An 18,471-nucleotide genomic window follows, 5' to 3' on the forward strand; every position below is an offset into this window, starting at 1 on the left:
TAGTTGAATGCACAGAACAGAAAGAATTTTCACAGAATGCTACTGTGTAGTTTATATTGGAATATATTCCTTTTTCCACTATTACCCTCTTAGCGCTCCGAATGTCCACTTGCATTTTCTCCAGAAAGAGTGTTCAGAACTGCGCAATCAAAAGTATGGTTTAACTCTGTTAGCTTAATGAACATATCAGAAATAAGTTTCACACAATGCTTCTGTGTAGTTTTTATTTGAAGATACTATTTTTCCCAGTAGAGGCCTCTTAGCGCTCAGAATGTCCAATTGCAGTTTCTACAGAAAGAGTGTTTCAGAAAGGCTCAATCAATAGTAAGGTTCAACTCTGTTAGTTGAATGCACAGAACAGAAAGAAGTTTCATACAATGCTTCTGTGTAGTTTATATTTGAACATATTCTTTTTTCCACTATTACCCACTTAGCGCTTCGAATGTCCAGTTGCATTTTCTACAGACAGAGTGTTTCAATACTGCTCAATCAAAAGTATGGTTTAACTCTGTTAGCTGAATGCTCAGATCAGAAAGAAGTTTCACAGAATGCTTCTGTGTAGTTTATATTTGAATATATTCCTTTTTCCACTACTAATCTCTTAGCGCTCCAAATGTCCAGTAGCATTTTCTACAGAAAGAGTGTTCAGATCTGCTCAATCAAAAGTATGGTTTAACTCTGTTAGCTGAATGCACAGATCAGAAAGAAGTTTCACAGAATGATTCTGTGTAGTTTATATTTGGAGACATTCCTTTTTCCACTATTATCCTCTTAGCGCTCCGAATCTCCATTGCATTTTCTACAGAAAGAGTGTTTCAGAACGGCTCAATCAAAACTAAGGTTCAACTCTTTTAGTTGAACAAACAGAACAGAAAGTAGTTTCACACAATTCTTCTGTGTAGTTTTTATTTGTAGACATTCTTTTTCCCAATATAGGCCTCCTAGCGCTCAGAATGTCCAATTGCAGTTTCTACAGAAAGAGTGTTTCAGAACGGCTCAATCAAAAGTAAGGTTCAACTCTGTTAGTTGAATGCACAGAACAGAAAGAAGTTTCATACAATGCTTCTGTGTAGTTTATATTTGAACATATTCTTTTTTCCACTATTACCCACTTAGCGCTACGAATGTCCAGTTGCATTTTCTACAGACAGAGTTTTTTAAAACTGCTCTATCAAAAGTATGGTTTAACTCTGTTAGCTGAATGCTCAGATCAGAAAGATGTTTCACAGAATGCTTCTGTGTAGTTTATATTTGAATATATTCCTTTTTCCACTACTACGCTCTTAGCGCTCCAAATCTCCAGTTGCATTTTCTACAGAAAGAGTGTTCAGATCTGCTCAATCAAAAGTATGGTTTAACTCTGTTAGCTGAATGCACAGATCAGAAAGAAGTTTCACCGAATGATTCTGTGTAGTTTATATTTGAAGACATTCCTTTTTCCACTATTACTCTCTTAGCGCTCCGAATCTCCACTTGCATTTTCTACAAAAAGAGTGTTTCATAACTGCTCAATCAAAAATATGTTTTATCTCTGTTAACTGAATTTACAGATCAGAAATAAGTTTCACAGAATGCATCTGTGTAGTTTTTATTTGAAGATATTCTTTTTCCCAAAGTAGGCTTCTTAGCGCTTAGCATGTCCAATTGCAGTTTCGACAGAAAGAGTGTTTCAGAACGGCTCAATCAAAAGTAAGGTTTAACTCTGTTAGCTGAATGCACAGATCAGAAAGAAGTTTCACAGAATGCTTCTGTGTAGTTTATATTTGAATATATTCCTTTTTCCACTATTACCCTCTTAGCGCTCCGAATGTCCACTTGCATTTTCTACAGAAAGAGTGTTCAGAACTGCGCAATCAAAAGTATGGTTTAACTCTGTTAGCCTAATGAACATATCAGAAATAAGTTTCACACAATGCTTCTGTGTAGTTTTTATTTGAAGATATTATTTTTCCCAATAGAGGCCTCTTAGCGCTCAGAATGTCCAATTGCAGTTTCTACAGAAAGAGTGTTTCAGAACGGCTCAATCAAAAGTAAGGTTCAAATCTGTTAGTTGAATGCACAGAACAGAAAGTAGTTTCATACAATGCTTCTGTGTAGTTTATATTTGAACATATTCTTTTTTCCACTATTACCCACTTAGCGCTACGAATGTCCAGTTGCATTTTCTACAGAGAGAGTGTTTCAAAACTGCTCAATCAAAAGTATGGTTTAACTCTGTTAGCTGAATGCTCAGGTCACAAAGAAGTTTCACAGAATGCTTCTGTGTAGTTTATATTTGAATATATTCCTTTTTCCACTACTACTCTCTTAGCGCTCCAAATGTCCAGTTGCATTTTCTACAGAAAGAGTGTTCAGATCTGCTCAATCAAAAGTATGGTTTAACTCTGTTAGCTGAATGCACAGATCAGAAAGATGTTTCACAGAATGATTCTGTGTAGTTTATATTTGGAGACATTCCTTTTTCCACTATTACCCTCTTAGCGCTCCGAATCTCCACTTGCATTTTCTACAGAAAGAGTGTTTCAGAACGGCTCAATCAAAACTAAGGTTCAACTCTTTTAGTTGAACAAACAGAACAGAAAGAAGTTTCACACAATTCTTCTGTGTAGTTTTTATTTGTAGACATTCTTTTTCCCAATATAGGCCTCTTAGCGCTCAGAATGTCCAATTGCAGTTTCTACAGAAAGAGTGTTTCAGAACGGCTCAATCAAAAGTAAGGTTCAACTCTGTTAGTTGAATGCACAGAACAGAAAGAAGTTTCATACAATGGTTCTGTGTAGTTTATATTTGAACATATTCTTTTTTCCACTATTACCCACTTAGCGCTACGAATGTCCAGTTGCATTTTCTACAGACAGAGTGTTTCAAAACTGCTCAATCAGAAGTATGGTTTAACTCTGTTAGCTGAATGCTCAGATCAGAAAGAAGTTTCACAGAATGCTTCTGTGTACTTTATATTTGAATATATTCCTTTTTCCACTACTACGCTCTTAGCGCTCCAAATGTCCAGTTGCATTTTCTACATAAAGAGTGTTCAGATCTGCTCAATCAAAAGTATGGTTTAACACTGTTAGCTGAATGCACAGATCAGAAAGAAGTTTCACCGAATGATTCTGTGTAGTTTATATTTGAAGACATTCCTTTTTCCACTATTACCCTCTTAGCGCTCCGAATCTCCACTTGCATTTTCTAGAAAAAGAGTGTTTCATAACTGCTCAATCAAAAATATGTTTTATCTCTGTTAACTGAATTTACAGATCAGAAATAAGATTCACAGAATGCATCTGTGTAGTTTTTATTTGAAGATATTCTTTTTCCCAGTGTAGGCCTCTTAGCGCTTAGCATGTCCAATTGCAGTTTCGACAGAAAGAGTGTTTCAGAACGGCTCAATCAAAAGTAAGGTTCAACTCTGTTAGTTGAATGCACAGAACAGAAAGAATTTTCACAGAATGCTACTGTGTAGTTTATATTTGAATATATTCCTTTTTCCACTATTACCCTCTTAGCGCTCCGAATGTCCACTTGCATTTTCTACAGAAAGAGTGTTCAGAAATGCGCAATCAAAAGTATGGTTTAACTCTGTTAGCCTAATGAACATATCAGAAATAAGTTTCACACAATGCTTCTGTGTAGTTTTTATTTGAAGATATTATTTTTCCCAATAGAGGCCTCTTAGCGCTCAGAATGTCCAATTGCAGTTTCTACAGAAAGAGTGTTTCAGAAAGGCTCAATCAAAAGTAAGGTTCAACTCTGTTAGTTGAATGCACAGAACAGAAAGAAGTTTCATACAATGCTTCTGTGTAGTTTATATTTGAACATATTCTTTTTTCCACTATTACCCACTTAGCGCTACGAATGTCCAGTTGCATTTTCTACAGACAGAGTGTTTCAAAACTGCTCAATCAAAAGTATGGTTTAACTCTGTTAGCTGAATGCTCAGATCAGAAAGAAGTTTCACAGAATGCTTCTGTGTAGTTTATATTTGAATATATTCCTTTTTCCACTACTACGCTCTTAGCGCTCCAAATGTCCAGTTGCATTTTCTACAGAAAGAGTGTTCAGATCTGCTCAATCAAAAGTATGGTTGAACTCTGTTAGCTGAATGCACAGATCAGAAACAAGTTTCACAGAATGATTCTGTGTAGTTTATATTTGGAGACATTCCTTTTTCCACTATTACCCACTTAGCGCTCCGAATCTCCACTTGCATTTTCTACAGAAAGAGTGTTTCAGAACGGCTCAATCAAAACTAAGGTTCAACTCTTTTAGTTGAACAAACAGAACAGAAAGAAGTTTCACACAATTCTTCTGTGTAGTTTTTATTTGTAGACATTCTTTTTCCCAATATAGGCCTCTTAGCGCTCAGAATGTCCAATTGCAGTTTCTACAGAAAGAGTGTTTCAGAACGGCTCAATCAAAAGTAAGGTTCAACTCTGTTAGTTGAATGCACAGAACAGAAAGAAGTTTCATACAATGCTTCTGTGTAGTTTATATTTGAACATATTCTTTTTTCCACTATTAACCACTTAGCGCTACGAATGTCCAGTTGCATTTTCTACAGACAGAGTGTTTCAAAACTGCTCAATCAAAAGTATGGTTTAACTCTGTTAGCTGAATGCTCAGATCAGAAAGAAGTTTCACAGAATGCTTCTGTGTAGTTTATATTTGAATATATTCCTTTTTCCACTACTACGCTCTTAGCGCTCCAAATGTCCAGTTGCATTTTCTACATAAAGAGTGTTCAGATCTGCTCAATCAAAAGTATGGTTTAACTCTGTTAGCTGAATGCACAGATCAGAAAGAAGTTTCACCGAATGATTCTGTGTAGTTTATATTTGAAGACATTCCTTTTTCCACTAGTACCCTCTTAGCGCTCCGAATCTCCACTTGCATTTTCTACAAAAAGAGTGTTTCATAACTGCTCAATCAAAAATATGTTTTATCTCTGTTAACTGAATTTACAGATCAGAAATAAGATTCACAGAATGCATCTGTGTAGTTTTTATTTGAAGATATTCTTTTTCCCAATGTAGGCCTCTTAGCGCTTAGCATGTCCAATTGCAGTTTCTACAGAAAGAGTGTTTCAGAACGGCTCAATCAAAAGTAAGGTTCAACTCTGTTAGTTGAATGCACAGAACAGAAAGAATTTTCACAGAATGCTACTGTGTAGTTTATATTTGAATATATTTCTTTTTCCACTATTACCCTCTTAGCGCTCCGAATGTCCACTTGCATTTTCTACAGAAAGAGTGTTCAGAACTGCGCAATCAAAAGTATGGTTTAACTCTGTTAGCCTAATGAACATATCAGAAATAAGTTTCACACAATGCTTCTGTGTAGTTTTTATTTGAAGATATTATTTTTCCCAATAGAGGCCTCTTAGCGCTCAGAATGTCCAATTGCAGTTTCTACAGAAAGAGTGTTTCAGAAAGGCTCAATCAAAAGTAAGGTTCAACTCTGTTAGTTGAATGCACAGAACAGAAAGAAGTTTCATACAATGCTTCTGTGTAGTTTATATTTGAACATATTCTTTTTTCCACTATTACCCACTTAGCGCTACGAATGTCCAGTTGCATTTTCTACAGACAGAGTGTTTCAAAACTGCTCAATCAAAAGTATGGTTTAACTCTGTTAGCTGAATCCTCAGATCAGAAAGAAGTTTCACAGAATGCTTCTGTGTAGTTTATATTTGAATATATTCCTTTTTCCACTACTACGCTCTTAGCGCTCCAAATGTCCAGTTGCATTTTCTACAGAAAGAGTGTTCAGATCTGCTCAATCAAAAGTATGGTTTAACTCTGTTAGCTGAATGCACAGATCAGAAAGAAGTTTCACAGAATGATTCTGTGTAGTTTATATTTGGAGACATTCCTTTTTCCACTATTACCCTCTTAGCGCTCCGAATCTCCACTTGCATTTTCTACAGAAAGAGTGTTTCAGAACGGCTCAATCAAAACTAAGGTTCAACTCTTTTAGTTGAACAAACAGAACAGAAAGAAGTTTCACACAATTCTTCTGTGTAGTTTTTATTTGTAGACATTCTTTTTCCCAATATAGGCCTCTTAGCGCTCAGAATGTCCAATTGCAGTTTCTACAGAAAGAGTGTTTGAGAACGGCTCAATCAAAAGTAAGGTTCAACTCTGTTAGTTGAATGCACAGAACAGAAAGAAGTTTCATACAATGCTTCTGTGTAGTTTATATTTGAACATATTCTTTTTTCCACTATTACCCACTTAGCGCTACGAATGTCCAGTTGCATTTTCTACAGACAGAGTGTTTCAAAACTGCTCAATCAAAAGTATGGTTTAACTCTGTTAGCTGAATGCTCAGATCAGAAAGAAGTTTCACAGAATGCTTCTCTGTAGTTTATATTTGAATATATTCCGTTTTCCACTACTACGCTCTTAGCGCTCCAAATGTCCAGTTGCATTTTCTACAGAAAGAGTGTTCAGATCTACTCAATCAAAAGTATGGTTTAACTCTGTTAGCTGAATGCACAGATCAGAAGGAATTTTCACCGAATGATTCTGTGTAGTTTATATTTGAAGACATTCCTTTTTCCTCTAGTACCCTCTTAGCGCTCCGAATCTCCACTTGCATTTTCTACAAAAAGAGTGTTTCATAACTGCTCAATCAAAAATATGTTTTATCTCTGTTAACTGAATTTACAGATCAGAAATAAGTTTCACAGAATGCATCTGTGTAGTTTTCATTTGAAGATATTCTTTTTCCCAATGTAGGCCTCTTAGCGCTTAGCATGTCCAATTGCAGTTTCTATAGAAAGAGTGTCTCAGAACGGCTCAATCAAAAGTAAGGTTCAACTCTGTTAGTTGAATGCACAGAACAGAAAGAATTTTCACAGAATGCTACTGTGTAGTTTATATTTGAATATATTCTTTTTTCCACTATTACCCTCTTAGCGCTCCGAATGTCCACTTGCATTTTCTACAGAAAGAGTGTTCAGAACTGCGCAATCAAAAGTATGGTTTAACTCTGTTAGCTTAATGAACATATCAGAAATAAGTTTCACACAATGCTTCTGTGTAGTTTTTATTTGAAGATATTATTTTTCCCAATAGAGGCCTCTTAGCGCTCAGAATGTCCAATTGCAGTTTCTACAGAAAGAGTGTTTTAGAAAGGCTCAATCAAAAGTAAGGTTCAACTCTGTTAGTTGAATGCACAGAACAGAAAGTAGTTTCATACAATGCTTCTGTGTAGTTTATATTTGAACATATTCTTTTTTCCACTATTACCCACTTAGCGCTACGAATGTCCAGTTGCATTTTCTACAGACAGAGTGTTTCAAAAGTGCTCAATCAAAAGTATGGTTTAACTCTGTTAGCTGAATGCTCAGATCAGAAAGAAGTTTCACAGAATGCTTCTGTGTAGTTTATATTTGAATATATTCCTTTTTCCACTGCTACTCTCTTAGCGCTCCAAATGTCCAGTTGCATTTTCTACAGAAAGAGTGTTCAGATCTGCTCAATCAAAAGTATGGTTTAATTCTGTTAGCTGAATGCACAGATCAGAAAGAAGTTTCATAGAATGATTCTGTGTAGTATATATTTGGAGACATTCCTTTTTCCACTATTACCCTCTTAGCGCTCCGAATCTCCATTGCATTTTCTACAGAAAGAGTGTTTCAGAACGGCTCAATCAAAACTAAGGTTCAACTCTTTTAGTTGAACAAACAGAACAGAAAGAAGTTTCACACAATTCTTCTGTGTAGTTTTTATTTGTAGACATTCTTTTTCCCAATATAGGCCTCTTAGCGCTCAGAATGTCCAATTGCAGTTTCTACAGAAAGAGTGTTTCAGAACGGCTCAATCAAAAGTAAGGTTCAACTCTGTTAGTTGAATGCACAGAACAGAAAGTAGTTTCATACAATGCTTCTGTGTAGTTTATATTTGAACATATTCTTTTTTCCACTATTACCCACTTAGCGCTACGAATGTCCAGTTGCATTTTCTACAGACAGAGTGTTTCAAAACTGCTCAATCAAAAGTATGGTTTAACTCTGTTAGCTGAATGCTCAGATCAGAAAGAAGTTTCACAGAATGCTTCTGTGTAGTTTATATTTGAATATATTCCCTTTTCCACTACTACGCTCTTAGCGCTCCAAATGTCCAGTTGCATTTACTACATAAAGAGTGTTCAGATCTGCTCAATCAAAAGTATGGTTTAACTCTGTTAGCTGAATGCACAGATCAGAAAGAAGTTTCACCGAATGATTCTGTGTAGTTTATATTTGAAGACATTCCATTTTCCACTAGTACCCTCTTAGCGCTCCGAATCTCCACTTGCATTTTCTACAAAAAGAGTGTTTCATAACTGCTCAATCAAAAATATGTTTTATCTCTGTTAACTGAATTTACAGATCAGAAATAAGTTTCACAGAATGCATCTGTGTAGTTTTAATTTGAAGATATTCTTTTTCCCAATGTAGGCCTCTTAGCGCTTAGCATGTCCAATTGCAGTTTCGACAGAAAGAGTGTTTCAGAACGGCTCAATCAAAAGTAAGGTTCAACTCTGTTTGTTGAATGCACAGAACAGAAAGAATTTTCACAGAATGCTACTGTGTAGTTTATATTTGAATATATTCCTTTTTCCACTATTACCCTCTTAGCGCTCCGAATGTCCACTTGCATTTTCTACAGAAAGAGTGTTCAGAAATGCGCAATCAAAAGTATGGTTTAACTCTGTTAGCCTAATGAACATATCAGAAATAAGTTTCACACAATGCTTCTGTGTAGTTTTTATTTGAAGATATTATTTTTCCCAATAGAGGCCTCTTAGCGCTCAGAATGTCCAATTGCAGATTCTACAGAAAGAGTGTTTCAGAAAGGCTCAATCAAAAGTAAGGTTCAACTCTGTTAGTTGAATGCACAGAACAGAAAGAAGTTTCATACAATGCTTCTGTGTAGTTTATATTTGAACATATTCTTTTTTCCACTATTACCCACTTAGCGCTACGAATGTCCATTTGCATTTTCTACAGACAGAGTGTTTCAAAACTGCTCAATCAAAAGTATGGTTTAACTCTGTTAGCTGAATGCTCAGGTCAGAAAGAAGTTTCACAGAATGCTTCTGTGTAGTTTATATTTGAATATATTCCTTTTTCCACTATTACGCTCTTAGCGCTCCAAATGTCCAGTTGCATTTTCTACAGAAAGAGTGTTCAGATCTGCTCAATCAAAAGTATGGTTTAACTCTGTTAGCTGAATGCACAGATCAGAAAGATGTTTCACAGAATGATTCTGTGTAGTTTATATTTGGAGACATTCCTTTTTCCACTATTACCCTCTTAGAGCTCCGAATCTCCACTTGCATTTTCTACAGAAAGAGTGTTTCAGAACGGCTCAATCAAAACTAAGGTTCAACTCTTTTAGTTGAACAAAGAGAACGGAAAGAAGTTTCACACAATTCTTCTGTGTAGTTTTTATTTGTAGATATTCTTTTTCCCAATATAGGCCTCTTAGCGCTCAGAATGTCCAATTGCAGTTTCTACAGAAAGAGTGTTTGAGAACCGCTCAATCAAAAGTAAGGTTCAACTCTGTTAGTTGAATGCACAGAACAGAAAGAAGTTTCATACAATGCTTCTGTGTAGTTTATATTTGAACATATTCTTTTTTCCACTATTACCCACTTAGCGCTACGAATGTCCAGTTGCATTTTCTACAGACAGAGTGTTTCAAAACTGCTCAATCAAAAGTATGGTTTAACTCTGTTAGCTGAATGCTCAGATCAGAAAGAAGTTTCACAGAATGCTTCTCTGTAGTTTATATTTGAATATATTCCTTTTTCCACTACTACGCTCTTAGCGCTCCAAATGTCCAGTTGCATTTTCTACAGAAAGAGTGTTCAGATCTACTCAATCAAAAGTATGGTTTAACTCTTTAGCTGAATGCACAGATCAGAAGGAATTTTCACCGAATGATTCTGTGTAGTTTATATTTGAAGACATTCCTTTTTCCTCTAGTACCCTCTTAGCGCTCCGAATCTCCACTTTCATTTTCTACAAAAAGAGTGTTTCATAACTGCTCAATCAAAAATATGTTTTATCTCTGTTAACTGAATTTACAGATCAGAAATAAGTTTCACAGAATGCATCTGTGTAGTTTTCATTTGAAGATATTCTTTTTCCCAATGTAGGCCTCTTAGCGCTTAGCATGTCCAATTGCAGTTTCTATAGAAAGAGTGTCTCAGAACGGCTCAATCAAAAGTAAGGTTCAACTCTGTTAGTTGAATGCACAGAACAGAAAGAATTTTCACAGAATGCTACTGTGTAGTTTATATTTGAATATATTCTTTTTTCCACTATTACCCTCTTAGCGCTCCGAATGTCCACTTGCATTTTCTACAGAAAGAGTGTTCAGAACTGCGCAATCAAAAGTATGGTTTAACTCTGTTAGCTTAATGAACATATCAGAAATAAGTTTCACACAATGCTTCTGTGTAGTTTTTATTTGAAGATATTATTTTTCCCAATAGAGGCCTCTTAGCGCTCAGAATGTCCAATTGCAGTTTCTACAGAAAGAGTGTTTTAGAAAGGCTCAATCAAAAGTAAGGTTCAACTCTGTTAGTTGAATGCACAGAACAGAAAGTAGTTTCATACAATGCTTCTGTGTAGTTTATATTTGAACATATTCTTTTTTCCACTATTACCCACTTAGCGCTACGAATGTCCAGTTGCATTTTCTACAGACAGAGTGTTTCAAAAGTGCTCAATCAAAAGTATGGTTTAACTCTGTTAGCTGAATGCTCAGATCAGAAAGAAGTTTCACAGAATGCTTCTGTGTAGTTTATATTTGAATATATTCCTTTTTCCACTGCTACTCTCTTAGCGCTCCAAATGTCCAGTTGCATTTTCTACAGAAAGAGTGTTCAGATCTGCTCAATCAAAAGTATGGTTTAATTCTGTTAGCTGAATGCACAGATCAGAAAGAAGTTTCATAGAATGATTCTGTGTAGTATATATTTGGAGACATTCCTTTTTCCACTATTACCCTCTTAGCGCTCCGAATCTCCATTGCATTTTCTACAGAAAGAGTGTTTCAGAACGGCTCAATCAAAACTAAGGTTCAACTCTTTTAGTTGAACAAACAGAACAGAAAGAAGTTTCACACAATTCTTCTGTGTAGTTTTTATTTGTAGACATTCTTTTTCCCAATATAGGCCTCTTAGCGCTCAGAATGTCCAATTGCAGTTTCTACAGAAAGAGTGTTTCAGAACGGCTCAATCAAAAGTAAGGTTCAACTCTGTTAGTTGAATGCACAGAACAGAAAGTAGTTTCATACAATGCTTCTGTGTAGTTTATATTTGAACATATTCTTTTTTCCACTATTACCCACTTAGCGCTACGAATGTCCAGTTGCATTTTCTACAGACAGAGTGTTTCAAAACTGCTCAATCAAAAGTATGGTTTAACTCTGTTAGCTGAATGCTCAGATCAGAAAGAAGTTTCACAGAATGCTTCTGTGTAGTTTATATTTGAATATATTCCCTTTTCCACTACTACGCTCTTAGCGCTCCAAATGTCCAGTTGCATTTACTACATAAAGAGTGTTCAGATCTGCTCAATCAAAAGTATGGTTTAACTCTGTTAGCTGAATGCACAGATCAGAAAGAAGTTTCACCGAATGATTCTGTGTAGTTTATATTTGAAGACATTCCATTTTCCACTAGTACCCTCTTAGCGCTCCGAATCTCCACTTGCATTTTCTACAAAAAGAGTGTTTCATAACTGCTCAATCAAAAATATGTTTTATCTCTGTTAACTGAATTTACAGATCAGAAATAAGTTTCACAGAATGCATCTGTGTAGTTTTAATTTGAAGATATTCTTTTTCCCAATGTAGGCCTCTTAGCGCTTAGCATGTCCAATTGCAGTTTCGACAGAAAGAGTGTTTCAGAACGGCTCAATCAAAAGTAAGGTTCAACTCTGTTAGTTGAATGCACAGAACAGAAAGAATTTTCACAGAATGCTACTGTGTAGTTTATATTTGAATATATTCCTTTTTCCACTATTACCCTCTTAGCGCTCCGAATGTCCACTTGCATTTTCTACAGAAAGAGTGTTCAGAAATGCGCAATCAAAAGTATGGTTTAACTCTGTTAGCCTAATGAACATATCAGAAATAAGTTTCACACAATGCTTCTGTGTAGTTTTTATTTGAAGATATTATTTTTCCCAATAGAGGCCTCTTAGCGCTCAGAATGTCCAATTGCAGATTCTACAGAAAGAGTGTTTCAGAAAGGCTCAATCAAAAGTAAGGTTCAACTCTGTTAGTTGAATGCACAGAACAGAAAGAAGTTTCATACAATGCTTCTGTGTAGTTTATATTTGAACATATTCTTTTTTCCACTATTACCCACTTAGCGCTACGAATGTCCATTTGCATTTTCTACAGACAGAGTGTTTCAAAACTGCTCAATCAAAAGTATGGTTTAACTCTGTTAGCTGAATGCTCAGGTCAGAAAGAAGTTTCACAGAATGCTTCTGTGTAGTTTATATTTGAATATATTCCTTTTTCCACTATTACGCTCTTAGCGCTCCAAATGTCCAGTTGCATTTTCTACAGAAAGAGTGTTCAGATCTGCTCAATCAAAAGTATGGTTTAACTCTGTTAGCTGAATGCACAGATCAGAAAGATGTTTCACAGAATGATTCTGTGTAGTTTATATTTGGAGACATTCCTTTTTCCACTATTACCCTCTTAGAGCTCCGAATCTCCACTTGCATTTTCTACAGAAAGAGTGTTTCAGAACGGCTCAATCAAAACTAAGGTTCAACTCTTTTAGTTGAACAAAGAGAACGGAAAGAAGTTTCACACAATTCTTCTGTGTAGTTTTTATTTGTAGATATTCTTTTTCCCAATATAGGCCTCTTAGCGCTCAGAATGTCCAATTGCAGTTTCTACAGAAAGAGTGTTTGAGAACCGCTCAATCAAAAGTAAGGTTCAACTCTGTTAGTTGAATGCACAGAACAGAAAGAAGTTTCATACAATGCTTCTGTGTAGTTTATATTTGAACATATTCTTTTTTCCACTATTACCCACTTAGCGCTACGAATGTCCAGTTGCATTTTCTACAGACAGAGTGTTTCAAAACTGCTCAATCAAAAGTATGGTTTAACTCTGTTAGCTGAATGCTCAGATCAGAAAGAAGTTTCACAGAATGCTTCTCTGTAGTTTATATTTGAATATATTCCTTTTTCCACTACTACGCTCTTAGCGCTCCAAATGTCCAGTTGCATTTTCTACAGAAAGAGTGTTCAGATCTACTCAATCAAAAGTATGGTTTAACTCTTTAGCTGAATGCACAGATCAGAAGGAATTTTCACCGAATGATTCTGTGTAGTTTATATTTGAAGACATTCCTTTTTCCTCTAGTACCCTCTTAGCGCTCCGAATCTCCACTTTCATTTTCTACAAAAAGAGTGTTTCATAACTGCTCAATCAAAAATATGTTTTATCTCTGTTAACTGAATTTACAGATCAGAAATAAGTTTCACAGAATGCATCTGTGTAGTTTTCATTTGAAGATATTCTTTTTCCCAATGTAGGCCTCTTAGCGCTTAGCATGTCCAATTGCAGTTTCTATAGAAAGAGTGTCTCAGAACGGCTCAATCAAAAGTAAGGTTCAACTCTGTTAGTTGAATGCACAGAACAGAAAGAATTTTCACAGAATGCTACTGTGTAGTTTATATTTGAATATATTCTTTTTTCCACTATTACCCTCTTAGCGCTCCGAATGTCCACTTGCATTTTCTACAGAAAGAGTGTTCAGAACTGCGCAATCAAAAGTATGGTTTAACTCTGTTAGCTTAATGAACATATCAGAAATAAGTTTCACACAATGCTTCTGTGTAGTTTTTATTTGAAGATATTATTTTTCCCAATAGAGGCCTCTTAGCGCTCAGAATGTCCAATTGCAGTTTCTACAGAAAGAGTGTTTTAGAAAGGCTCAATCAAAAGTAAGGTTCAACTCTGTTAGTTGAATGCACAGAACAGAAAGTAGTTTCATACAATGCTTCTGTGTAGTTTATATTTGAACATATTCTTTTTTCCACTATTACCCACTTAGCGCTACGAATGTCCAGTTGCATTTTCTACAGACAGAGTGTTTCAAAAGTGCTCAATCAAAAGTATGGTTTAACTCTGTTAGCTGAATGCTCAGATCAGAAAGAAGTTTCACAGAATGCTTCTGTGTAGTTTATATTTGAATATATTCCTTTTTCCACTGCTACTCTCTTAGCGCTCCAAATGTCCAGTTGCATTTTCTACAGAAAGAGTGTTCAGATCTGCTCAATCAAAAGTATGGTTTAATTCTGTTAGCTGAATGCACAGATCAGAAAGAAGTTTCATAGAATGATTCTGTGTAGTATATATTTGGAGACATTCCTTTTTCCACTATTACCCTCTTAGCGCTCCGAATCTCCATTGCATTTTCTACAGAAAGAGTGTTTCAGAACGGCTCAATCAAAACTAAGGTTCAACTCTTTTAGTTGAACAAACAGAACAGAAAGAAGTTTCACACAATTCTTCTGTGTAGTTTTTATTTGTAGACATTCTTTTTCCCAATATAGGCCTCTTAGCGCTCAGAATGTCCAATTGCAGTTTCTACAGAAAGAGTGTTTCAGAACGGCTCAATCAAAAGTAAGGTTCAACTCTGTTAGTTGAATGCACAGAACAGAAAGTAGTTTCATACAATGCTTCTGTGTAGTTTATATTTGAACATATTCTTTTTTCCACTATTACCCACTTAGCGCTACGAATGTCCAGTTGCATTTTCTACAGACAGAGTGTTTCAAAACTGCTCAATCAAAAGTATGGTTTAACTCTGTTAGCTGAATGCTCAGATCAGAAAGAAGTTTCACAGAATGCTTCTGTGTAGTTTATATTTGAATATATTCTTTTTCCACTACTACTCTCTTAGCGCTCCAAATGTCCAGTTGCATTTTCTACAGAAAGAGTGTTCAGATCTGCTCAATCAAAAGTATGGTTTAACCCTGTTAGCTGAATGCACAGATCAGAAAGAAGTTTCACAGAATGCTTCTGTGTAGTTTATATTTGAATATATTCCTTTTTCCACTATTACCCTCTTAGCGCTCCGAATGTCCACTTGCATTTTCTACAGAAAGAGTGTTCAGAACTGCGCAATCAAAAGTATGGTTTAACTCTGTTAGCCTAATGAACATATCAGAAATAAGTTTCACACAATGCTTCTGTGTAGTTTTTATTTGAAGATATTATTTTTCCCAATAGAGGCCTCTTAGCGCTCAGAATGTCCAATTGCAGTTTCTACAGAAAGAGTGTTTCAGAACGGCTCAATCAAAAGTAAGGTTCAAATCTGTTAGTTGAATGCACAGAACAGAAAGAAGTTTCATACAATGCTTCTGTGTAGTTTATATTTGAACATATTCTTTTTTCCACTATTACCCACTTAGCGCTACGAATGTCCAGTTGCATTTTCTACAGAGAGAGTGTTTCAAAACTGCTCAATCAAAAGTATGGTTTAACTCTGTTAGCTGAATGCTCAGGTCAGAAAGAAGTTTCACAGAATGCTTCTGTGTAGTTTATATTTGAATATATTCCTTTTTCCACTACTACTCTCTTAGCGCTCCAAATGTCCAGTTGCATTTTCTACAGAAAGAGTGTTCAGATCTGCTCAATCAAAAGTATGGTTTAACTCTGTTAGCTGAATGCACAGATCAGAAAGTATTTTCACAGAATGATTCTGTGTAGTTTATATTTGGAGACATTCCTTTTTCCACTATTACCCTCTTAGCGCTCCGAATCTCCACTTGCATTTTCTACAGAAAGAGTGTTTCAGAACGGCTCAATCAAAACTAAGGTTCAACTCTTTTAGTTGAACAAACAGAACAGAAAGAAGTTTCACACAATTCTTCTGTGTAGTTTTTATTTGTAGACATTCTTTTTCCCAATATAGGCCTCTTAGCGCTCAGAATGTCCAATTGCAGTTTCTACAGAAAGAGTGTTTGAGAACGGCTCAATAAAAAGTAGGGTTCAACTCTGTTAGTTGAATGCACAGAACAGAAAGAAGTTTCATACAATGCTTCTGTGTAGTTTATATTTGAACATATTCTTTTTTCCACTATTACCCACTTAGCGCTACGAATGTCCAGTTGCATTTTCTACAGACAGAGTGTTTCAAAACTGCTCAATCAAAAGTATGGTTTAACTCTGTTAGCTGAATGCTCAGATCAGAAAGAAGTTTCACAGAATGCTTCTGTGTAGTTTATATTTGAATATATTCCTTTTTCCACTACTACGCTCTTAGCGCTCCAAATGTCCAGTTGCATTTTCTACATAAAGAGTGTTCAGATCTGCTCAATCAAAAGTATGGTTTAACTCTGTTAGCTGAATGCACAGATCAGAAAGAAGTTTCACCGAATGATTCTGTGTAGTTTATATTTGAAGACATTCCTGTTTCCACTAGTACCCTCTTAGCGCTCCGAATCTCCACTTGCATTTTCTACAAAAAGAGTGTTTCATAACTGCTCAATCAAAAATATGTTTTATCTCTGTTAACTGAATTTACAGATCAGAAATAAGATTCACAGAATGCATCTGTGTAGTTTTTATTTGAAGATATTCTTTTTCCCAATGTAGGCCTCTTAGCGCTTAGCATGTCCAATTGCAGTTTCTACAGAAAGAGTGTTTCAGAACGGCTCAATCAAAAGTAAGGTTCAACTCTGTTAGTTGAATGCACAGAACAGAAAGAATTTTCACAGAATGCTACTGTGTAGTTTATATTTGAATATATTTCTTTTTCCACTATTACCCTCTTATCGCTCCGAATGTCCACTTGCATTTTCTACAGAAAGAGTGTTCAGAACTGCGCAATCAAAAGTATGGTTTAACTCTGTTAGCCTAATGAACATATCAGAAATAAGTTTCACACAATGCTTCTGTGTAGTTTTTATTTGAAGATATTATTTTTCCCAATAGAGGCCTCTTAGCGCTCAGAATGTCCAATTGCAGTTTCTACAGAAAGAGTGTTTCAGAAAGGCTCAATCAAAAGTAAGGTTCAACTCTGTTAGTTGAATGCACAGAACAGAAAGAAGTTTCATACAATGCTTCTGTGTAGTTTATATTTGAACATATTCTTTTTTCCACTATTACCCACTTAGCGCTACGAATGTCCAGTTGCATTTTCTACAGACAGAGTGTTTCAAAACTGCTCAATCAAAAGTATGGTTTAACTCTGTTAGCTGAATCCTCAGATCAGAAAGAAGTTTCACAGAATGCTTCTGTGTAGTTTATATTTGAATATATTCCTTTTTCCACTACTACGCTCTTAGCGCTCCAAATGTCCAGTTGCATTTTCTACAGAAAGAGTGTTCAGATCTGCTCAATCAAAAGTATGGTTTAACTCTGTTAGCTGAATGCACAGATCAGAAAGAAGTTTCACAGAATGATTCTGTGTAGTTTATATTTGGAGACATTCCTTTTTCCACTATTACCCTCTTAGCGCTCCGAATCTCCACTTGCATTTTCTACAGAAAGAGTGTTTCAGAACGGCTCAATCAAAACTAAGGTTCAACTCTTTTAGTTGAACAAACAGAACAGAAAGAAGTTTCACACAATTCTTCTGTGTAGTTTTTATTTGTAGACATTCTTTTTCCCAATATAGGCCTCTTAGCGCTCAGAATGTCCAATTGCAGTTTCTACAGAAAGAGTGTTTGAGAACGGCTCAATCAAAAGTAAGGTTCAACTCTGTTAGTTGAATGCACAGAACAGAAAGAAGTTTCATACAATGCTTCTGTGTAGTTTATATTTGAACATATTCTTTTTTCCACTATTACCCACTTAGCGCTACGAATGTCCAGTTGCATTTTCTACAGACAGAGTGTTTCAAAACTGCTCAATCAAAAGTATGGTTTAACTCTGTTAGCTGAATGCTCAGATCAGAAAGAAGTTTCACAGAATGCTTCTCTGTAGTTTATATTTGAATATATTCCGTTTTCCACTACTACGCTCTTAGCGCTCCAAATGTCCAGTTGCATTTTCTACAGAAAGAGTGTTCAGATCTACTCAATCAAAAGTATGGTTTAACTCTGTTAGCTGAATGCACAGATCAGAAGGAATTTTCACCGAATGATTCTGTGTAGTTTATATTTGAAGACATTCCTTTTTCCTCTAGTACCCTCTTAGCGCTCCGAATCTCCACTTGCATTTTCTACAAAAAGAGTGTTTCATAACTGCTCAATCAAAAATATGTTTTATCTCTGTTAACTGAATTTACAGATCAGAAATAAGTTTCACAGAATGCATCTGTGTAGTTTTCATTTGAAGATATTCTTTTTCCCAATGTAGGCCTCTTAGCGCTTAGCATGTCCAATTGCAGTTTCTATAGAAAGAGTGTCTCAGAACGGCTCAATCAAAAGTAAGGTTCAACTCTGTTAGTTGAATGCACAGAACAGAAAGAATTTTCACAGAATGCTAC

This window comes from Symphalangus syndactylus, chromosome 17, assembly GCF_028878055.3.
Source record: "Symphalangus syndactylus isolate Jambi chromosome 17, NHGRI_mSymSyn1-v2.1_pri, whole genome shotgun sequence".
NCBI lineage: Eukaryota > Metazoa > Chordata > Mammalia > Primates > Hylobatidae > Symphalangus > Symphalangus syndactylus.